Source organism: Penaeus japonicus, unplaced genomic scaffold (genome assembly GCF_977035675.1).
Source record: "Penaeus japonicus unplaced genomic scaffold, GWHDUDI00000001_assembly GWHDUDI00000035, whole genome shotgun sequence".
Lineage (NCBI taxonomy): Eukaryota > Metazoa > Arthropoda > Malacostraca > Decapoda > Penaeidae > Penaeus > Penaeus japonicus.
The window spans coordinates 13,372,452-13,391,974 of NW_028234437.1; the positions used below are offsets into that span (position 1 = coordinate 13,372,452).

Genomic DNA, 19,523 nt, shown 5'->3' on the forward strand with positions numbered 1-19,523 from the left:
AAATAAACTTTATCTCCAAATATATCTATAAAAATAAATGAAATATAACACAAACAAAATAAACTATATAAAAATCATATAAAACAATATAAACTCTCTCTAAAAATAAAATATTTACTACACAAAGATATAAATAAACCAAATAATACTATCATATCTGAATTAAAGATATGAGTTTGACACACAACAGTGATAGACAGAATGAAAACCAGAACAGAAACTTTATATCAACATCTCTGTGTCTCTCTCTTTGTTTCTCTCTCTCTGTCTCTCTCTCTCTTCTTCGCTTCATCTCTCTCTCTCTCTCTCTCTCTCTCTCTCTCTCTCTCTCTCTCTCTCTCTCTCTCTCTCTCTCTCTCTCTCTCTCTCTCTCTCTCTCTCTCTCTCTCTCTCTCTCTCTCTCTTTGCTTCTCTTTCTGTTTCTCTTTCTGTTTCCCTTTCTCTCTCTCTCTCTCTCTCTCTCTCTCTCTCTCTCTCTCTCTCTCTTTCTGTGTGTATATATATATATATATATATATATATATATATATATATATATATATATATATATATATATGTACATAGATATACTTATATGTGTGTGAATGTGTGTGTGTATGCATGTATATATCCTATACAAAAAAAATAACTCACCACATTATCAATGACTCGAAGTAACTCCCCTCTGCCTGCGAGTTGAAAAAGATGCCAATTAGCGAATAAAAGCGCGTCACCGTTTTCTCGTCGGACTTTCTCTCCCTCAGTCCAGTCAACAAGTCTCAAAGGTAAACAAACCTGCTTCCCATCTCGGTCGGAGTAGATGATTTCAATTGTTGGATTTTGAAGTTGGAATTGGTTGATCGCACTGAAGGAAGACGAGATGAGGTGAAACACGTCTTTGAGGAAACGATGGGTGGGTGAAGGTGAGAGTCATGTTTTTTTTTTATTAGATACTTGAATGTATTGTTTTGGGTGTGATTATGTGTTGTTTTTTTTTATTGGTTGATGAATTTATCAAGGTTGAAGTTTATATATTTTGTATATTATGTATATAAGTATCATTAACAAGAAACACCTTGCTATTTAAACTTGAGGTAAATTTTCCGAATAACGCCGCGTCGCTAAATACCACAAAAGTGGTATTGATGGATTCCTCTCAACCTCTACTATTCATATATAGTGAAATTAATGAGCGCTTCCACCCCTGAAGCCCACAATCTGGGTCCCGATAGTAGGGGAGGGCATGAAGTAGATCAGGGAAATTGCGGGGTAAAATATGAATTCCGGCCATATTTCGTATGCAAAATCTTAACCAATTACCTACCTAACTTTGCTTAGGTTTGAAGTTTGCCCTAGCCAAGGGGGGGCTTCGCCCCCCCCCCCTGGACCCCCCCTTTTTAAGGCACTTCGTGCTACCTCGTGCTACTTCGGTATCACGAAAACCTTAACCCAACTACCTACCTCACTTTCCCTACTTTTGAAGTCAGCCTTTGCGAAGAGGGAGCTATGCCCCCCTGTGGATCTCCCCTATTCAGGGCACTTCGTGATACTTATGATGCGTAATTAGTCCTGTAGATGAAAATGCCGCGACACGGATAACCCTCACACTGCGCCATGATGACAGCAACTGAGTCTTCGTCTCATATATTCCTCAGGATAGGAAACTAGGACCGATGATGACGCGACCACTCAATAGAGGGCACTATGATTATACTGTAAATAATGGGGAATATTGCGCCATCTATTGAAAGAACATAACAGCACATGCAGGTAATTCCTTGGGGTTTCCAGTCCACAGCTTGCTACTATCCGTAAATACGTAAACACAGCCATGTTTGAATTTCAGGGCGAGGATGGTGGATTCGGGATATCTTGCCCAAGGTATGTTGCACGAAGTGCCCTAAAAAGGGGGGGTCCAGGGGGGGGCGAAGCCCCCCTTTGGCTAGGGATTAATTCAAAACTAGGCAAAGTTAGGTAGGTCATTGGGTTAAGATTTTGCAAGCGAAATATGCCCCGAAGTAGGACGAGGTAGCACGAAGTGCCTTAAGAAAAGAGACCCAGATTGTGGGGTCCAGGGGTGCAAGCGCTCATTAATTTCACTATATATGAATAGTAGAGGTTGAGAGGAATCCATCGATACCACTTTTGTGGTATTTCGTAACGCGGCGTTATTCGGAAAATTTACCAAACTTGAGTTGTGATATTTGTCAAATCTGTCATAAAACTTTCATCATCAAGGTTTTTATTATTATTACTCTTGAAATACTTATGCTTGTTGATGTTATAAGTTTTTTCCTTTGTGATAATAATTATGATTATTATATTGATGATGACAAGGATGATTGTAATGATAATTATAATGGTGATCATAAAAATGATGATAACAATAGTAATCATGATGATGAAAATGGTAGAGATAGAAAACAAGTTAATATTATGGCAATGATAGTAATTATAACTGCAATTGTCAATATCTCTCTCTCAGTACTCAATAAATAAAATACCACAGTGATCTAAAATCCTGGAACGTCACTTACATCATGAAGCCCTTTGTCAGGACAGCGATCCAGCGTCTTGAGTCATAATAGCCATCCGCAATGGGTTGAGTATTTCTTATGAATATCTCCTTAACCCATTGGTTGCGGTATTAGATAAATATTTGTGCAGTAGGAGGGCTTGTTTACATTGTCTGGCACGGTGCCATCTGCGTCTATGACCAACTCAAATCATGCCATCCACTGCTAATGGGTTAAGCAAGATAGGTTTCAACTAACATCCAAAACCTTCTAGCATCAGCAAGAGAGAGAGCCTTGAATGACACCCATCCATGGTCTCTAGCAAGCACTATCTTAACCTGTTGCCGACGGATAGATTTGCTTACACAGGCTCCAAGATGAGTTTTATTTCTGATCGAGGCAGCTTCTGCAACATAATTTGATTTTTCCCACTCCCTTTTAGTCAGTCATTGTAGAGCTAGAGACATTTTTGTGTTTTGTTTTTTTGTGTGTTTTACTGTTTATATCTGTCTTATCACAGGCTCCATCAATTCTGCAGTTGACTAAAATTGTAGTTCAGGGTCCATATCAACTATTTTTTTTTTTTTCTTTATACTCAATGTTATAGAAGTATTACTGTTTTAGGGGGGGACAGAAAGCAACTTTATTTTTTCGTATTTCTGTGCTGTCACGAACAAACACCATCCAAAATGAAGAGGTAGGGAAGGAAACTTGTGCTTTTGACAGTGAGTGCCACAATAAAAAGCATCCCTATTGGCACAGGGGCACATTGTAGGCATTGGGCATGGTTTGAGTCACCTTCCTCCTCTCGTTCTGCCTGCACATCTTTCATCTGCGGTACTTTAGAGCAAGAGGTCGGCAACTTGTGATGTGCCATCCCTCTATAGAGATAGTGCTTGCTAGAGACCGTAGATGGGTGCCATTCAAGGCTCTCTCTCCTGCTGGTGCTAGAAGAAAGTGGTGCGGTACCCGGCGCTATGCATATTACATAATTACCGTCTGTGGACGGTGGCCTATGGTATCTGGTTAATAGAGAGATTGCACACAGCAAGTTACCGACCTCTTGCACTAAAACCCCACCGATGTGAGATGTGCAAGCAGAAAGAGGAGAGGAAGGTGACTTATACCGTGCCCAGTGTCTACAATGTGCCCCTGTGCTAGTAGGGATGCCTTTTACTGTGGCACTCACTGTCATAAGCACAAGTTTCCTTCCTCTTCCCTACCTCTTCATGCTATCTTTATTGTAGATGGTTTATACACAAATACGAGAAAATAAAGTTGTTTTTTGTCTTTCCATAAAACAGCATACTTCTATTACTCTGTATATATTTTAGATAACTGCAACATTGATAGAACCTGTGATGTGATGCATATAAGTCTCTAAATTGATACATTGATACACCTGATACCTGCTGTGACTCAAGGGATTGCCTGGGCCTCCTCGCTGTTGGCACTCTGACAGCAGCCAAAAAAATCCTACCCCTAAACTTTACCGAGATAGAGGTTGAAGGTCTCCCTGGTGATTTATCATCTTAATTCGGAATCAGTGCAAGCAGTATCTTTCTAAATCTATGTGGAGGAGGTTTGTTGAGCATTTCTAGAGTATGAAGAATGAGGCCTCAGCAATACTCAGAGTGTAGATCCATGTGTCCATAGTCGATCTTTCAGGCATGATGCATACACTTTGGTAAGCAACAGGAAGCTCACCTTTATTTTTTGCAGATTATTATTATCATTATTTTTTTTTTAGCAATATTTTATTATATACTCATTATGACCATAATTCTAAGTTTTATTTTTTTTATTGCTCTGTGGTTCTGCTCTTGATAATGTTATCTTTTTATTTGTTTTAATATATTATCATACATAATGTTTATATGTGACTGTTATTTACAAAGAATATACATAACAGAGATAGCCACAAAGAAGTCATATGATTAGTTCAAACTTTACTTAAGACTTTAACCCACACTGGACGGGTGGTACAGTACTGTACCGCGCATTCAAAAGCCCAGTGGCCGGGCGGCACAGTATTATGCCAGCCATTCAATTGATTTAGGCCTAATAATTCGAACGCCCCGGCATTGGGACATTCAAGGCTAGAATTCCCCCGTCGTGGATGGGTTAATGTCCATAGTAACATTACTTTTCTAATTTTACAAAAGATATTCCTGTAATATATAGCTGCATAGTGTGGGTGAGGGAGGCTTATGGGTATGCAACACCCATCATTAAAGTCAATAGACTTACTGTGGTACCAGTCTTCTCACAGTACAGTGCAGATGTGAAGTGTGTCCTAAGAGCAGGATTTACCAATATATTCATAGCATAGGCAGTTCAACAGATGATTTAGCACATTAACTTTCATATTATTTGGTTAGAATATTTTTATTTTGGGTTTTCTAAGTAGAATTCTCATAGCCACATTGCAATCTGCTTTTCCTGAACCAAAGGATGTGCAAGTAACCCTGAATGATAATACTTCCACCAGATCTTCCCTGATGCACAGGTGATACATCTAGGTATTTTTGAGATACTAAATGCATTTTAATCCCTCTTTTTCAAGGTATTTGTACATTTAACTTTCTTGTTTCAATAAGCATAAAATCAGTATCAATCTCATTGCGATTAGGTAAATGCATGTAAATTTTTTCTTTTAGAGATATTAACATTTTGATTGTTTTTTCACATGGGTAGAATCATTTTTATTTCTATTTTCAGGTAAAGGCCCGTTAAATTATTTCTGTACAGGTAAAATCATCTCTCTTTATACTTTCAGAATTTTAGCAGTTCGAGATGAAGCTGAGTGGCCTGTCACACCTGCTTGTTGAGCAGATAGCAGTCATAACGGCTATATTGGCAACCCTCACTAGCATAGTCACTGTGAGACCGCAGCCATCGCCTGTTAAGGACGGAAGGACCACCAATGAGTACAGAATAGGGTTAGTGGCAGTTGAAATGTTTTGTTCTATATAGAGGTGTCTCGGATCACTGAGTGCTTTTCTGGAGAAGAGTATTTTTCGTTGTTGTTATTGTGTGAAAGAGAAATGTGCTAATTGATATTGCTTTTGTTATTTGTAAAGGAAAAATGGATTAGTTGTTATTACTATAGTTATTGTTTTAACCCTCTCTGTCCTGGACGGGGTGTTAACAGCATTTGTAATCAAAAGCCTTCCGGGCGTGGCCGTGCGGCACAGTATTCAAGTATTTTGCCAGCCATTAATAATGAATAATTCGCCCGCCATTCACGCCCGACAACAAGGACATTTCCCGTCGGTTTTAAGGAAAGTATGTTGTTGCCGTTGTATGAAAAAGAATTATATCAATTACTAAAGTGTATTAGTTACTGTTTTGGTGATTTCTTGAAAGAAACATTTTGAAATAATTAATGTTTTGATTATCTTGTGAAAGAAATGTATTGTTTTTGGTTCATATTATCTAAAAAAGAAACATTTTAATTTTTAATTTTCAGAGGTTATTTGATAGTATTTTTCTGTAGATGATTACTCATCTGGATTTATGATCCCACTCTGTCTGTGTGTGTGTGTGTGTGTGTGTGTGTGTGTGTGTGTGTTTTCTTATTTGACCACAAGTAGCATCTAAAGCTTGTGGCATACTACATGCTTCAAAATCATCTTTGGGTCAGTAGCTCAAGCGCTTAAGACCCAGTATCCAGCTTGATGTATGGCATTTAATGTTATACCTTGTACTGAGTGACCAACTTGCTCATGATGATAACTGAAGCTGTCTGGTTAGCTCATTGGTAGTGTGTCGACTTCACATGCCCGTGGTCGGCAGATTGAGCCCCGTCCAAGCTCGTGAGCGTCCACTGTCACCTGGCGATTACTGACGTAACTGGGCACTGCTTTGGGTAAGGACCAAGCTCAGATCGAGTCAACACTTGTTGGCACATTCTCTCATAAGTCAGCACATGCTGACACAGGTGGGCTCGCTTTAGTGCATACAAGCCCGGCGTAGTATCTGCTCCGTAAATCTGCTTTATCCTTATCCTTATGATAGCTGATCACTAAATTTGTTAAATCTCCACCCCCAGGAACCACTATTAGCTGTTTTATGTCCTTTGAAAGCTGTGATCTTTTTAGACGTCCACCAACTCTTAATAAACGATTCTTGTCAAGAAAGGGATCTAAATTGTACAGTGGGATCTTCCTATTCACTGTGGTTCTCTTCCTATCTTGTTTTCCTTTCTGTACTTCAAATTCTTTACTGAAGGCTTCATCTTAAATTCTTTGAAGTTTTATGTAATTTGCACATTCCATCTCACTGACACTAATAGGGAGATATCCTTTACTTTCCTTGGTTGAAACTCCCTTGGAATTTGCAGTACACTTGTTGATGCGACTTAGAACTATGTCCTTTCATCGTATGCAAACTGCAATAGCCCTTTTTGCCTTAAACCAACTGGAAAATATTTTATACATTTTGAAACTTTTATTCCTCTTCAAGCCTTGTTTTTCTTTTTTCACATCAGGACCATTCAGGTTCAGATCAAAATCTTCTAAAGGATCTGGTTATCTGTCATTTATTGAGAGAAACTCATGTCTTTTCCACTATAACTGGCTGTATACCATTTCTTAACCCGTTAACGACAGGTGACGTGTTTTTCATCACACATGACGCAGGAGCTTTGGCCTGACAACAGGCATAAACGATGGGCGTCATGACGATTGGGGACTTTGGATCACTGTTATTTTATTGTGCTATGAGTAATGAGTGAGCGATGATGACAATTGCAGATGTAATGTAAAGTAAAAAGGGTTTTACCTAACATCCACAACCTAGATGGCACCACTTTCTTCTGGGACTAGCAGGAGAGAGAGCCTTGAATGGCACTTATCTACAGTCCCTAGCAAGCACTATCTCTATAGAGTGATGGCACTTAGCAAGTTGCTGACTTCTTGCTCTAAAGTACTGCAGATGAAGGATGTGCAGGCAGAATGAGAGGAGAAGGGTGACTCAAACCATGCCCAATGTCTACAGTGTGCCCCTAGACTCTCGGGCGCACAAGCTGCGAGCCTGGGCTGCTCACTTGCTCACTCCGAGCACCGGCCTTGCCCAGATATCTCGTCACCCGCGTCTGACGCAAAAACCATAAAATGTAACGTAGCCCATTATATAACATAGTACATTTTGTTGCAAAGCAATATAATCCAAGATGGCAGACAGAGAATCCAGAAAACTCTTGGTGTTACCTCTTGGCAATCTGTAAATCATACCAACTAGAAATATTTTGAATGAATGTTTAACTTCCAGAAAAGCTGACTCAATATGAGGTAAAGTAAAATAAATATTTTGACAGATAACACCATTAAGTTTGTCTGTCAGAAAAAATGCTACTCCTCCACCACATGTATCTCTATTGATAAAAAATATAGAATAACCTTCTATATCATACAGGTTACATATAGAGTCATTCTTGTGAGTTTCACAGAGACCAAGAACATGTATTTCACTTTTAACCCATTGTGGACAGGGGACAGATTCACTTGCCCAGTCTCCAGGATGGGTTTTATTTCAGAGTGAGGCAGCTTCGCACAACATACTTTGACTTTTCCCACTCTCTTTCAGTCACTTATTGTAAATCTAGAACCATTTTTGTGTTATATTTTTTTGTGTGTTTTGTGTTTAAAGACTTTTATATGCCATATGACAAGCTTTGTCAATTCTGCAGTTGACTAAAATTGTAGTATAGGATCCATATTAGCTCATTATTTTCTTTATACCCAGTGTGATAGAAGTATTGCTGTTTTAGGGGAGGACAAAAAGCAACTTTATTTTTTGGTATTTGTGTACTGTCATGAACGAATACGAAACATATAACCATCTACAATGAAGATAACATGTAGAGGTAGGTAAGAAGAAGGAAACCTGTACATATGACTATGAGTGCCACAGTAAAAGGCAACCATACTGGCACAGGAGCACATTTTAGACACTGGGCATGGTTTGAGTCAACTTCCTCTTCTTGTTCTGTCTGCACATCCTTCATCTGTGGTACTTTAGAGCAAGAGGTCTTCGACTTGCTATATATAATCGCCCTATAAAGATAATGCTTGCTAGAGACTGTGGATGGGTGCCATTCAAGGCTCTCTCTCCTTCTGGTGCTAGAATAAAATGGTGCCATCTAGTTTTTTAGAAGTTAGGTTTGCCCAATATTACAGTAATTATAATAATTGTGACTGCATTTGTCATCATTACTCACTCCTTACTTATAGCACAATAAAATAGCACAGTGATCCAAAATCCCTGAACGTCTTGTATGTCATGATGTCCGTTGTCAGGCCAAAGCTCTTGCGTCATGTATGTCATGACACCCGTCCGCAGTTGGTTAATTTGTTTTAGACATATTTCATTGAAAGTAAAAAGATGATGGGGAACACTGCGAATATTGAATGCCATTATGTGCAGGTTATTGTTCTTAATATATCATTGTTATTTCTTCAAAATCATTTTGTGCTCTTCAGCATCATTTTGTATCCTCAGTTTGCTTATCTTTGACATTGCAGTCTCAAAATGACCTAAGAAATCAGAAAATTCTCGTAAACCATCATTGTCTCCATCCTTGACATCTGGCCACTTGTCTAGCCTGTCAAGATAAGCTTTGGCTAATTGCAGCTTACTTCTGTACCTTTGTGCCAAAACATTTTTAGTTTTAATATAAGCTTCCTGTCTCCAGGCATAAAATACCTTTGCCTTCTCTGATGTATATCTTCCTAAATAGTACAGTCTGTCTGTAGGTGAGGGGTATATTTGCTCTCTTCTGAGATTCTCACGTTGGTTTTCCCAGATTCATAATCAGCAGTGTTCCAATTATTTTCTTGTAATATCTGGTGTTGAATGTTTTGGGGTAAATTCCGAGGGTGTCAGTTGCTTATCTGATTGCAGTGCAACCATATCTGGAATTCTTGATTGTGAGAGAGGGATCTTAGAAGCAAATCATCTCCGTCGTCTTTGTCACTATATAGCTATTGACTAAGAACTTCTTGCCTAGCCTTCCATTTGAAGGGCAAATCTCTTTTTCTTGAGCTCTGATTCTTTCCTTTCTCTCAGAATCTTTAGTGTTGTTCCAATTCTTGTCTTTTCTCCAATGCTTCAAGACGCTTCTTCAGTGCAATGTCACTCAACATGTGTCGAGACTTCTCTTGCATGGAAAAACACTTACTCATGATCAACTTGTAGCTTGTGACTTCTTACTGACAACTGTTACACTGTCACCAGAACTGTTCTTACCTTCATTAAGTTCCAAAGATACTTTGCTAAAATATTTCTCGACCTCATTTTCATATTTCAATAAATTTTCATCCTGCACTTGATACTGTTCAACACTCTCATCTTTCCTTAGTTCATTATCTAGTAGTACTATTTCAAGTCTTAATGTTTTCAGTTCCTGATACCTTAATATCCGGTTTGAAAATTCATCCTTAACCAGTTGTATCGTACCACTTTTGTCCTCCAGCTCATTTACTATAACCATCTGCTTACACAAACTGCTATACAGATCATTGTATTTTCCTACCTTTGTTCATATGCAAATTGCTTACCCTTTAACCCATTCACGCCGGGGCCGTTCTGGCTTTGCACGGTCGCAATACCAGGGTTCTCGAATGCATAAGCCTAACGCCTCCAGATTCTCTGATGCACAAGCCATGAGCCTGGGCTGCCGCTCGCTCAGACCGAGCACGCGGCTTGCCCTCATAGCAGATCCCGGGCGTCTGACGCAAAAAACACAATACATGTCATCATGTCAACCGGCTCCAATGGGTTAATGTCCTTGTGATTCTTCTCTGCCCTTTCTCTCAGAACAAGCAGCTTGCTGTTGCTCCTCACTATCAGACATTGTATACACACTTTCTTCACTAAGAATAACACTAGTGCTGCACAATGATGGTTTCATTCCACAATATCAACTAAACAAACTTTCTAGCCTTCTCTTGTACTTCACTATACTCGGTTAGCACCAACTGGACTATAGCATCTTTTATACCCTCTTAATTATAACTTCCCTGATGCCACTTTCATTGTAGACCAATAGGTGGGGGGGAGCAACTTGAGTATGTGGACAGCTACTGACTCCTTCCCTGTTTCTGATGTCTGGTCATGTACGCATTAAAGCCCGTATTTTAGGTCTAATTGGAGTTGTGTATGTCATGACTTGTTCGCAAAGGATTGATATCATTATTATTGTTGATATTATTTTTGATATTACTATTATCAATATTTTTTGTATTATTATTGATGTTACTATTATCATTATTTTTTTTATCATTATTGTAAGTATTAATCTGTTAGAAACTGGTAATCCATTTTCAATTTTTGACCACCAGTGAAACCTGTGTGACACACCAAGGGTTTTTATATCCAAGGGATTAACCCATTGCCGACGGTGGATAGATTTGCTTTCACAGGCTCCAGGATGAGTTTTATTTCTGATCGAGGCAGCTTCTGCAACATAATTTGATTTTTCCCACTCCCTTTTCGTCACTCATTGTAGAGCTAGAGACATTTTTGTGTTTTGTTTTTTTGTGTGTTTTACTGTTTTTAGAAATTTATATCTGTCTTATCACAGGCTCCATCAATTCTGCAGTTGACTGAAATTGTAGTTCAGGGTCCATATCAACTCAGTTTTTTCTTTATACTCAATGTGATAGAAGTATCACTGTTTTAGGGGGGACAAAAAGCAACTTTATTTTTTCGTATTTCTGTGCTGTCACGAACAAACACGAAACTTATAACCATCCAAAATGAAGAGGTAGGGAAGAGGAAGGAAACTTGTGCTTTTGACAGTGAGTGCCACAATAAAAGGCATCCCTACTGGCACAGGAGCACATTGTAGACATTGGGCATGGTGTAAGTCACCTTCCTCCTCTCGTTCTGCCTGCACATCTTTCATCTGCGGTACTTTAGAGCAAGAGGTCGGCAACTTGCGATGTGCCATCCTTCTATAGAGATAGTGCTTGCTAGAGACCGTAGATGGGTGCCATTCAAGGCTCTCTCTCCTGCTGGTGCTAGAAGAAAGTGGTGCCATCTAGGTTTTGGAAGTGAGTTGAAACCCATTTTGCTTATTCCCGCCAGCACTGTTCCGTTTTTGCATAGCTGCAATGTCGGGGCTCTCGAACGCGTAGGCCTAAATCAATTATACGATTGACGGCGCATGCCGGCACCCGGCGCTATGCATATTACAAAAATCGCCGTCTGTGGACGGCGCCCAGCGGTATCGGGTTAAATGCCACACAACACGTCTGGGGCTTTCTTGCTCTCTTTATTGGTGTTGGTCAGTTTTTGTGTTTTACTATATTATTAGGTTCATATGTGCCTTCTGACTGGCCTTCTTAATATTGTTATTAATTAAAGTTGAAGTTAGTGTCCATGTTAGCTCATTATGTTCTTTACACTCAGTCTGACAGAAGTGTTACAGTTTTATTGGGGACAAAATACAACTTTTTTTTCTTATATTTTAACTTTCATAAGCAAATACAACAGAAATGACCACCCCAAACAAAAACAAAAACAAAAAATAGAAAGATGGCAAAGAGAAGGTGACCTGTGCTTATGGCTGCAATTTCTGCAGCATGTCCAGCCGCTGTGCACATTCTGGTTCACCTTCCTCTTCTCATTCTGCCTCCACACCTTGCAAGGCAGTTACTTTAGGAGGTCAGCATCTTGCTATGTGTCATCACTCTCTGAAGGTAGTGCTTAGTAGAGACAGTGAATGAGTGCCATTCAAGGCTCTCTTTCCTGCTGGTGCCAGGAGTGAGTGATGTCATCTATGTTTGGGATTTTAACCCATTCATGCCAGGGCTATTCTGGCTCTGAATGGTCAGAATGCCGGGGTTTTCGAACGCATAAGCCTAATGCCTCGGGATTCTCGGGCACACTAGCTGTGATCCTGGGCTGCTCGCTCACCCAGAGCGCCGGCCTTGACCAAGTATCTCGTTGGCAGCATCTGACCCAAAAACCAAGAAATGTGTCAGCACATCAGCCGGCACGAAAGGGTTAAACTAGACCTGTATTACGGTAATTATAGTGATTGTGATTATGATTTCCATCATCTGTAGCTAAAGATAACTATTACTGGTATTATTGTAAAAAAAGATGATAGTAAACATGGATAGGTAAAAAAGAATTATTATTATGATTATTATTATTGTTGTTGTTATTATTGTTATCATTATTGTTATTATTATTATTATTATTATTATTATTATTATTATTATTATTACTGATATAGTTATTATTATTATTGTCGTTATCATTGTTATTAACATTATTCTTATTATCATTATTATTACTGTTATAGTTATTTTCATCATTATCATCATCATCATCATTATTTCTGTTATCATTAGTATTGTTATCATTATCATTGTTATTATTATTATTATTACTATTACTATTATTATTATTATTATTATTATTATTATTATTATTATTATTATTATTATTATTATTAACCCATTGCTGATGGGGGATAAATTTGTTTGTCCGATCGCCAGGATGGGTTTTATTTTAGAGCTTCATACTTTGATTATTCCTACTCTCTTTCAGTTACTCATTGTAAAACTAGATCCATATTTGTGTTTAAATATTTGTGTTTTATTGTGTTTAGAGACTTATATGTGTCATATGACAGGCTCTATCAATAATGTAGTTGACTAAAATTGTAGTATAGGATCCATATCAGCTCATTATTTTCCTTGTACTCAGTGTGATGGAAGTATTGTTGTTTTATGGGAGGACAAATAATCTTTATTTTTATGTATTGTTTACTGTTATGAACAAACATGAAACATATAACCAACTACAGTAAAGATAACATGAAGATGCAAGGAAGAGGAAGAAAACCTCTGCTTGTGACTGTGAGTGCCAAAGTGAAAGGCATCCCTACTGGTACAGGGGCACATTGTATACACTGGGCATGGTTTGAGTCCCCTTCCCCTTCTCGTTCTACCTGCACATCGTTCATCAGCGGTACTTTAGAGAATGAGATCAGTAACTTGCTGTGTACCATTGCTCTATAAAAATAGTGCTTGCTATAGACAGCATCATATCCAGCACATAGTGCTCGGCTGCCACCAGCGCGGGTGAACTGCCCAAGGCGTTTGAAATATCCTGGTGTTTCGACCAGTTTGAGCCAAAACAGCCCCGTCATTAACGGGTTAATATTATCATTTATTATTATTATTATTGTTATTATTATTATTATTATTATTATTATTATTATTATTATTATTATTATTATTATTATTATTATTATTATTATTATTACTATTATTATTGTTACTATTATTATAATAATTATTATTATTAATATTATTATTATTATCATTGTTATTATTTTATTATCATCATCATTATCATTACTGTTATTATGACTATTATTATTATCATTATTCTTGTTATTATTATTAGCATTAGCATTAGTATTATTTATATTAACTGGTTGTGGATGGGTGGCACAAAATAAATGCCAAATGAGATTTTGGCCTGACAACAGGTTAATTGACATGGGTGCCAATCGTTGTCTCGGCATATTTGACGTCAGGGAAGAGTGGATCGCTGTGTTTCTCTATTACACTATGATTATTATTTACGTAGATGATGCCAGTTGCAATTATGATCACTATATTTGCCATGATATTCACTAATATAGGTATGATTTAAATCTCAAACCTAGATGGCACCACTCTTTGCTCCCATCATCAGCAGGAGTTTGAGTCTTGAAGGGCGCCCATCTACGGTCTCTACCAAGCACGAGCAATGGCACATAGCAAGATGCTGACATCAGGCTCTAAAAAACAGGCAATGCAGGGTGTGCAGGCAGAAACAGAAGAGGAAGGTGATCCATATTGTCTGCAATTTGCTCCTGTGCCAGTATGGCTGCTTTGTGCTCACAGCCATAAGCATAGGTCTCCTTCCTCTTCCCTCTCTCTTCATTAATTTCATTAGGAAGGGTCATTTCTTCCATATTTGATTACGAAAGTACATGTTTATGAGAAAAGATTAAGTTGCATTTTGTCCTTCCATAAAAGTGTAATACATATGTTATACTGAGCATAAAGAACATGAACTGGAGAACCTATGTTACATTTTTAATCTACTGCAACATTGATAAAGCCTTTCAGATGACAACTAGAAGTCTCATAAGATAGTAAAACACAAAAAAAATTCACACACAAATATGGCTCTAGTATTATAACGAGTGAATAAAACCCTCGGGACTAGTCAAATAAATTTGTGCTCTTCTGCAAGGGGTTAATATCACTATGTTAACCCTCTCTGGATGGGTGGTACACCACAGGTACCGTGCATTCAAGGCCTGTTCGCTGGGTGCCGTCATACAGCGTTGCTTATTTAATTGAATTAGGCCTATGTGTTTGAGAGCCCCGGCATTACAACATGCAAGGCTGGAATACCCCTGGCATGAATGGGTTAAGATGATTTTCTTTTCATGATATTTGGTATTATACTTATTATTGTTGGTGGTATTTTATTATTATCTTCATCAATTTTGATAACATTCAAAACAATGATGTGGTTAGTGTTATTATTATTATTATAATTGCTACTATTATTATTGTTATTATTATTATTATTATTATTATTATTATTATTATTATTATTATTATTATTAATAGTACTTTTAATATTATTGATGATATTATTATTATCACTATTTTATGTTCCTTTTTTTTACCTTCTGTTTCCCCTATTCTTGGGCCCAATAGACATGCCACATCTATTAACAAACAAAGCTTCTTCACCTTATCTACCACAATTATGCTTGTTTTGTTAGGTAGCTGTTCAATGTGGTTGAAGAAATCACAATGCATTTTACTTGTTTGTATCAGCTTTTTACAAAAAAAAGGCAGATCTTAAAAGAAAGAAAGAAAGAATAGAATATTTATGAAAAATATGATTTAAGTATAATAAAGTACTCTAAAATTTTATATATTAGAATGAATAATAAGCTGATAGTAAATGATATAATGAATATAGTGCAACATCTTGCACCTTACAGTGGAAGTAAGCTGGTTCAGGACATTCACTTGACCTATCATCATCATCATCATCATCATGAAGATTGTTTTTCATTATTATTATTATTATTATTATTATTATTATTACTATTTTTATGATTAATATTATTATTGTCACTACAAACATTTTTTGATGGGATTGGATCACTTTCACACTGCATTTCTTTTCTCAAGTAGTTATTCCTTCAGTTAAGAAAATAATAGAAAACTCATTTTAAGATGCCCAGTCCAGGACAAACATATGAAGATGTGGCCTATCTCAGACGGATTGATAATGATTTTGTTGACTTCTTATTATCCATGTGTTCATGTTTTTTGTGATAGGGAAGGTTGATTGTTTGTTTAACCCATTGCGTACGGGTGTCATGACATACATGACGTAGGAGCTTTGGCCTGACGACGGGCGTCATGACGTACATGACGTTCGGGGAATTTGGAATACTATGCTATTTTATTGTGCTATGAAAAAGAAATGAGCGATGATGGCTACTGCAGTCATAATTATTATAATTACCGTAATACCGTGCTAGCTTAACCCATCCACGACGAGGAAATTCTAGCCTTGAATGTCCCAATGCCGGGGCGTTAGAATTATTAGGCCTAAATCAATTGAATGGCTGGCACAATACTGTGCCGCCCGGCCACTGGGCTTTTGAATGCGCGGTACAGTACTGTACCACCCGTCCAGTGTGGGTTAACGTCCAAAACCTAGATGGCACCACTTTTTCCTAGCACCAGCAGGAGAGAGAGCCTTGAGTGGCACCCATCCACGGTCTCTAGCAAGCACTGTCTCTATAGAGCGATGGCACACACTAAGTTGATGAACCCTTGCTCAAAACTACTGCCGATGAAGGATGTGCAGGCAGAACGAGAAGAGGAAGGTGACTCCATACCCAGTGTCTAAAATGTGCTCCTGTGCCAATATAGATGCCTTTCACTGTGGCACTCACAGTCACAAGCACAGGTTTCATTCCTCTTCCCTACCTCTTCTTGTTATCTTTATTGTAGGGGGTTATATGTTCCGTATTCGTTCATGACAGCACAAAATTATGAAAAAATAAAGTTGTCTTTTGTCCTCCCATAAAACAGCAATACTTCTATCACATTGAGTATAAAGGAAATAATGAGCTAATATGGATAATATACTACAATTTTAGTCAACTGCAGCACTGATAGAGCCTGTCATATGGCACATATAAGTCTCTAAACTCAATAAAACACACAAAAAAATAAAACACAAAAACCGCTCTAGTTTTACAATGAATGACTGAAAGAGAGTGGGATGATTCAAATTATATTGCTTCAAGCGGTCTCTCTCTAAAATAAAACCTATCCTGGAGGTTGGGCAAGCAAATTTATCTCCGTCTGCAATGGGTTAATGATGACAATAATGATATAGATACTTATAATAGTTATGATAATGATAATAATAGTAATAATAGTAATGATGATGATGTGATTACTGAATGCCACAGTTGATGTTGGAAATCACTGCCAGGTTATTATTGTTAGAATCTGCTTTTGCCATTGTAGAGGAGAATAATGCATATTGATAATGCTTGTTTATAATGTACTTGTTATTACTTAACCCATTGGTGGGGATAGCATAAATGCTATGAGAAAATGTGCCCAAATCCTGGGTGCCATGTGAAATATCAGAGCATTTCTGTTTGAGTCTATGTTTATGCTAACTTATTTGCAATACTTTCATGTTATTATTGTAGTCTGATTCTTGTTACAGCCATGATCATCATTATTGTCATCTTCTATGATTAATATTTCAAACTTTTTTTCAGAGAATCCATTGATTTATGTATACTCAATCATTATTGCTCTAATTTCTTTTCAGGCCTTGACAGTCTGTCTGTGGAGTCTACTCACATACCCTCCTGATGTCAGAGAATAGGATGGGTGAACGTGTGCTGGTGCGTGGGAGGGATGTTTCTGGCCTGGCTCCTGTGTTGCGCGACTGTTCACGGCTCCTGTGTGTGCCACCTCCTGCTGCCAACTGCCTGGCTGCTGAGGTTGAACTTCGTGTATGTGCTGGTGATGGCTGGCCAGGTGTTCCTGGCAGGGAACATTGGGAGGCAAAAGGTGGGTGTGGAGGGGGAGAAGAGGATTTTACTTCTTAAGTGTGGTCATTGCCTTGAGTCAAGAAATGCGCTCATTGCCCCAGGAGGCAGCCAAGTCCTGAAGGTACAGTTATCATGGGTCAGAGGCAGTGGGAATGTCAGTAGGGAAGGAGTGAGTGGGCTTGCCCTTGGAAAGTCTCAGGAGGGATGTATCATTCCGAGTGAGCATACTTCTGGACTCACTGGAATTTATTGAGATTTATTGTATTTTCATATTTCTTAAGCAATAGATTTTTTTTAAACACATTCACGCTCGGGCGATTCCAGCTTTGCATGGTTGTAATGCCTCAAGATTATCGGGTGCTCAAGCCGCAAGCCTGGGCTGCCCACTCGGTCACCGCAAGCGGCGGCCTTGCCCAGATAACTCGTCACCGGCGTCTGATGTAAAAACCACAAAATACAAAGCACATATAGCTAGATATTTTTTTTTACCTTTCCCTAAGCTTATTTGTAAGTTTTGAAAAAAAATTGAATAATGTCTTCTCTGAGATCAAAAATAAATGAAGTGAAGAAGGAGAAGATATAAGTTTTTGTGACAATTTTATAGAGATAACAACTACAAAGAGGAAATTACTAAGAGTCAAATAGTAATATTGTCCAACTAAAAGATATATGCACAAAATATGATTGCCTTTCATTATTGTGATTGACTCTAATATAATTCCAGTTACCTAATTCATTCAACAAAAGTGTGAGTTATTTATGGCTCAGAAGTTTGATAATGTGCATAGGAATCATTCAGATTTTGATGACTTCTCCACATTTGCTCATTAACTCATTGTGGACGGGTAGTATTTTCTGTGTTTGGCGGTCCAGACAGGATGGAGTTAAAGGCGCACAGCCCGCCGCCAGGGCTTATTTTAGACCGAGCCACCCCTGCGGAACATATCACTACCTTTCTCGCTCTCTTCAGCCTCTCATTGTAACACTGGAACCATTTTTGTGTTGGTTGTTTTTGCCATGTTTCTAGTCCCACATAAACCATCTAACAGGCTTTAGCAATGATTTGATTGGTTGAAATTGTAGTTTTTTCCTTTCTTTTTTTTTCATTGAAGTTTTTCGCCCAAACAAAATATATACAAATATATACACGTTATTTACAATGAAGAGGAAGGCCACCAGAATTCATAATTGCGTGTGCCACAGCCGAAATCACTCGTATAGGCAGTGTGCCACATATAAACCACTTGACAGGCTTTATCAATGTTGTCATCAATTGAAATTGTATTATGGAGTCCATATAACCTCATATGCTCAGTAAAATAGAAATATAGTTTCCTGGGAGGACAAATACCAAGTTATTTTTTGTTTTGTTTTTTATTTCCGGAAAACCATATATACAATGTATATACAATATTTACAATTATGAGAAAGGCCACCAGAACTCACAGCTGCTTGTATGGGCAAAGTGCCACATTACAGCTGTGGCACATGTTCCTGGTGACCTTCCTCCTCTGCACTGCTGCATTGCCTGCAGTGTCTGTATTGCTTCCCTGGCGACTCCACTGTGTAATGTGATGTTCCCGGCAGCTGCTGCTCTGTCAGGGCTGGACACCCTTGACTCTAGTTACTTCCCCTCTCTTTGATGTACTCCTACATCATTCCACGGACAAGCCCTGATCTGAAGTCCAGCTGTGTCAATTTTCCCCCACGTGCCTTGTGCATACAGAAGGTGTTGACCAAGCCTTCTTGTACCACCTGATGGATTTCCAGATGGTCAGTTAGGACTGAGCTAGCTGGTCACTCAGGTCTAACCCCTTCATCCCAAAGTTGTAGTCGGACACTACACGGTTTCGTACGCACAGCCATCACTATTTCTATGATAGATTTTACTGCCA

General features: G+C 38.3%; 1 non-coding gene across 1 annotated transcript in view; it reads left to right on the forward strand.

The window, feature by feature from the left end:
- The first annotated feature begins 735 nt into the window (after positions 1–735).
- The window catches only part of LOC122248612 (betaine--homocysteine S-methyltransferase 1), a 34,915-nt gene continuing 16,127 nt past the window's right edge, over positions 736–19,523 (forward strand). The window contains exons 1-3 of the transcript XR_015190506.1: positions 736–902; positions 5,275–5,437; positions 17,403–17,647. This is a non-coding gene — a transcript (betaine--homocysteine S-methyltransferase 1). The remainder of the gene's footprint in view (positions 903–5,274; positions 5,438–17,402; positions 17,648–19,523) is intronic.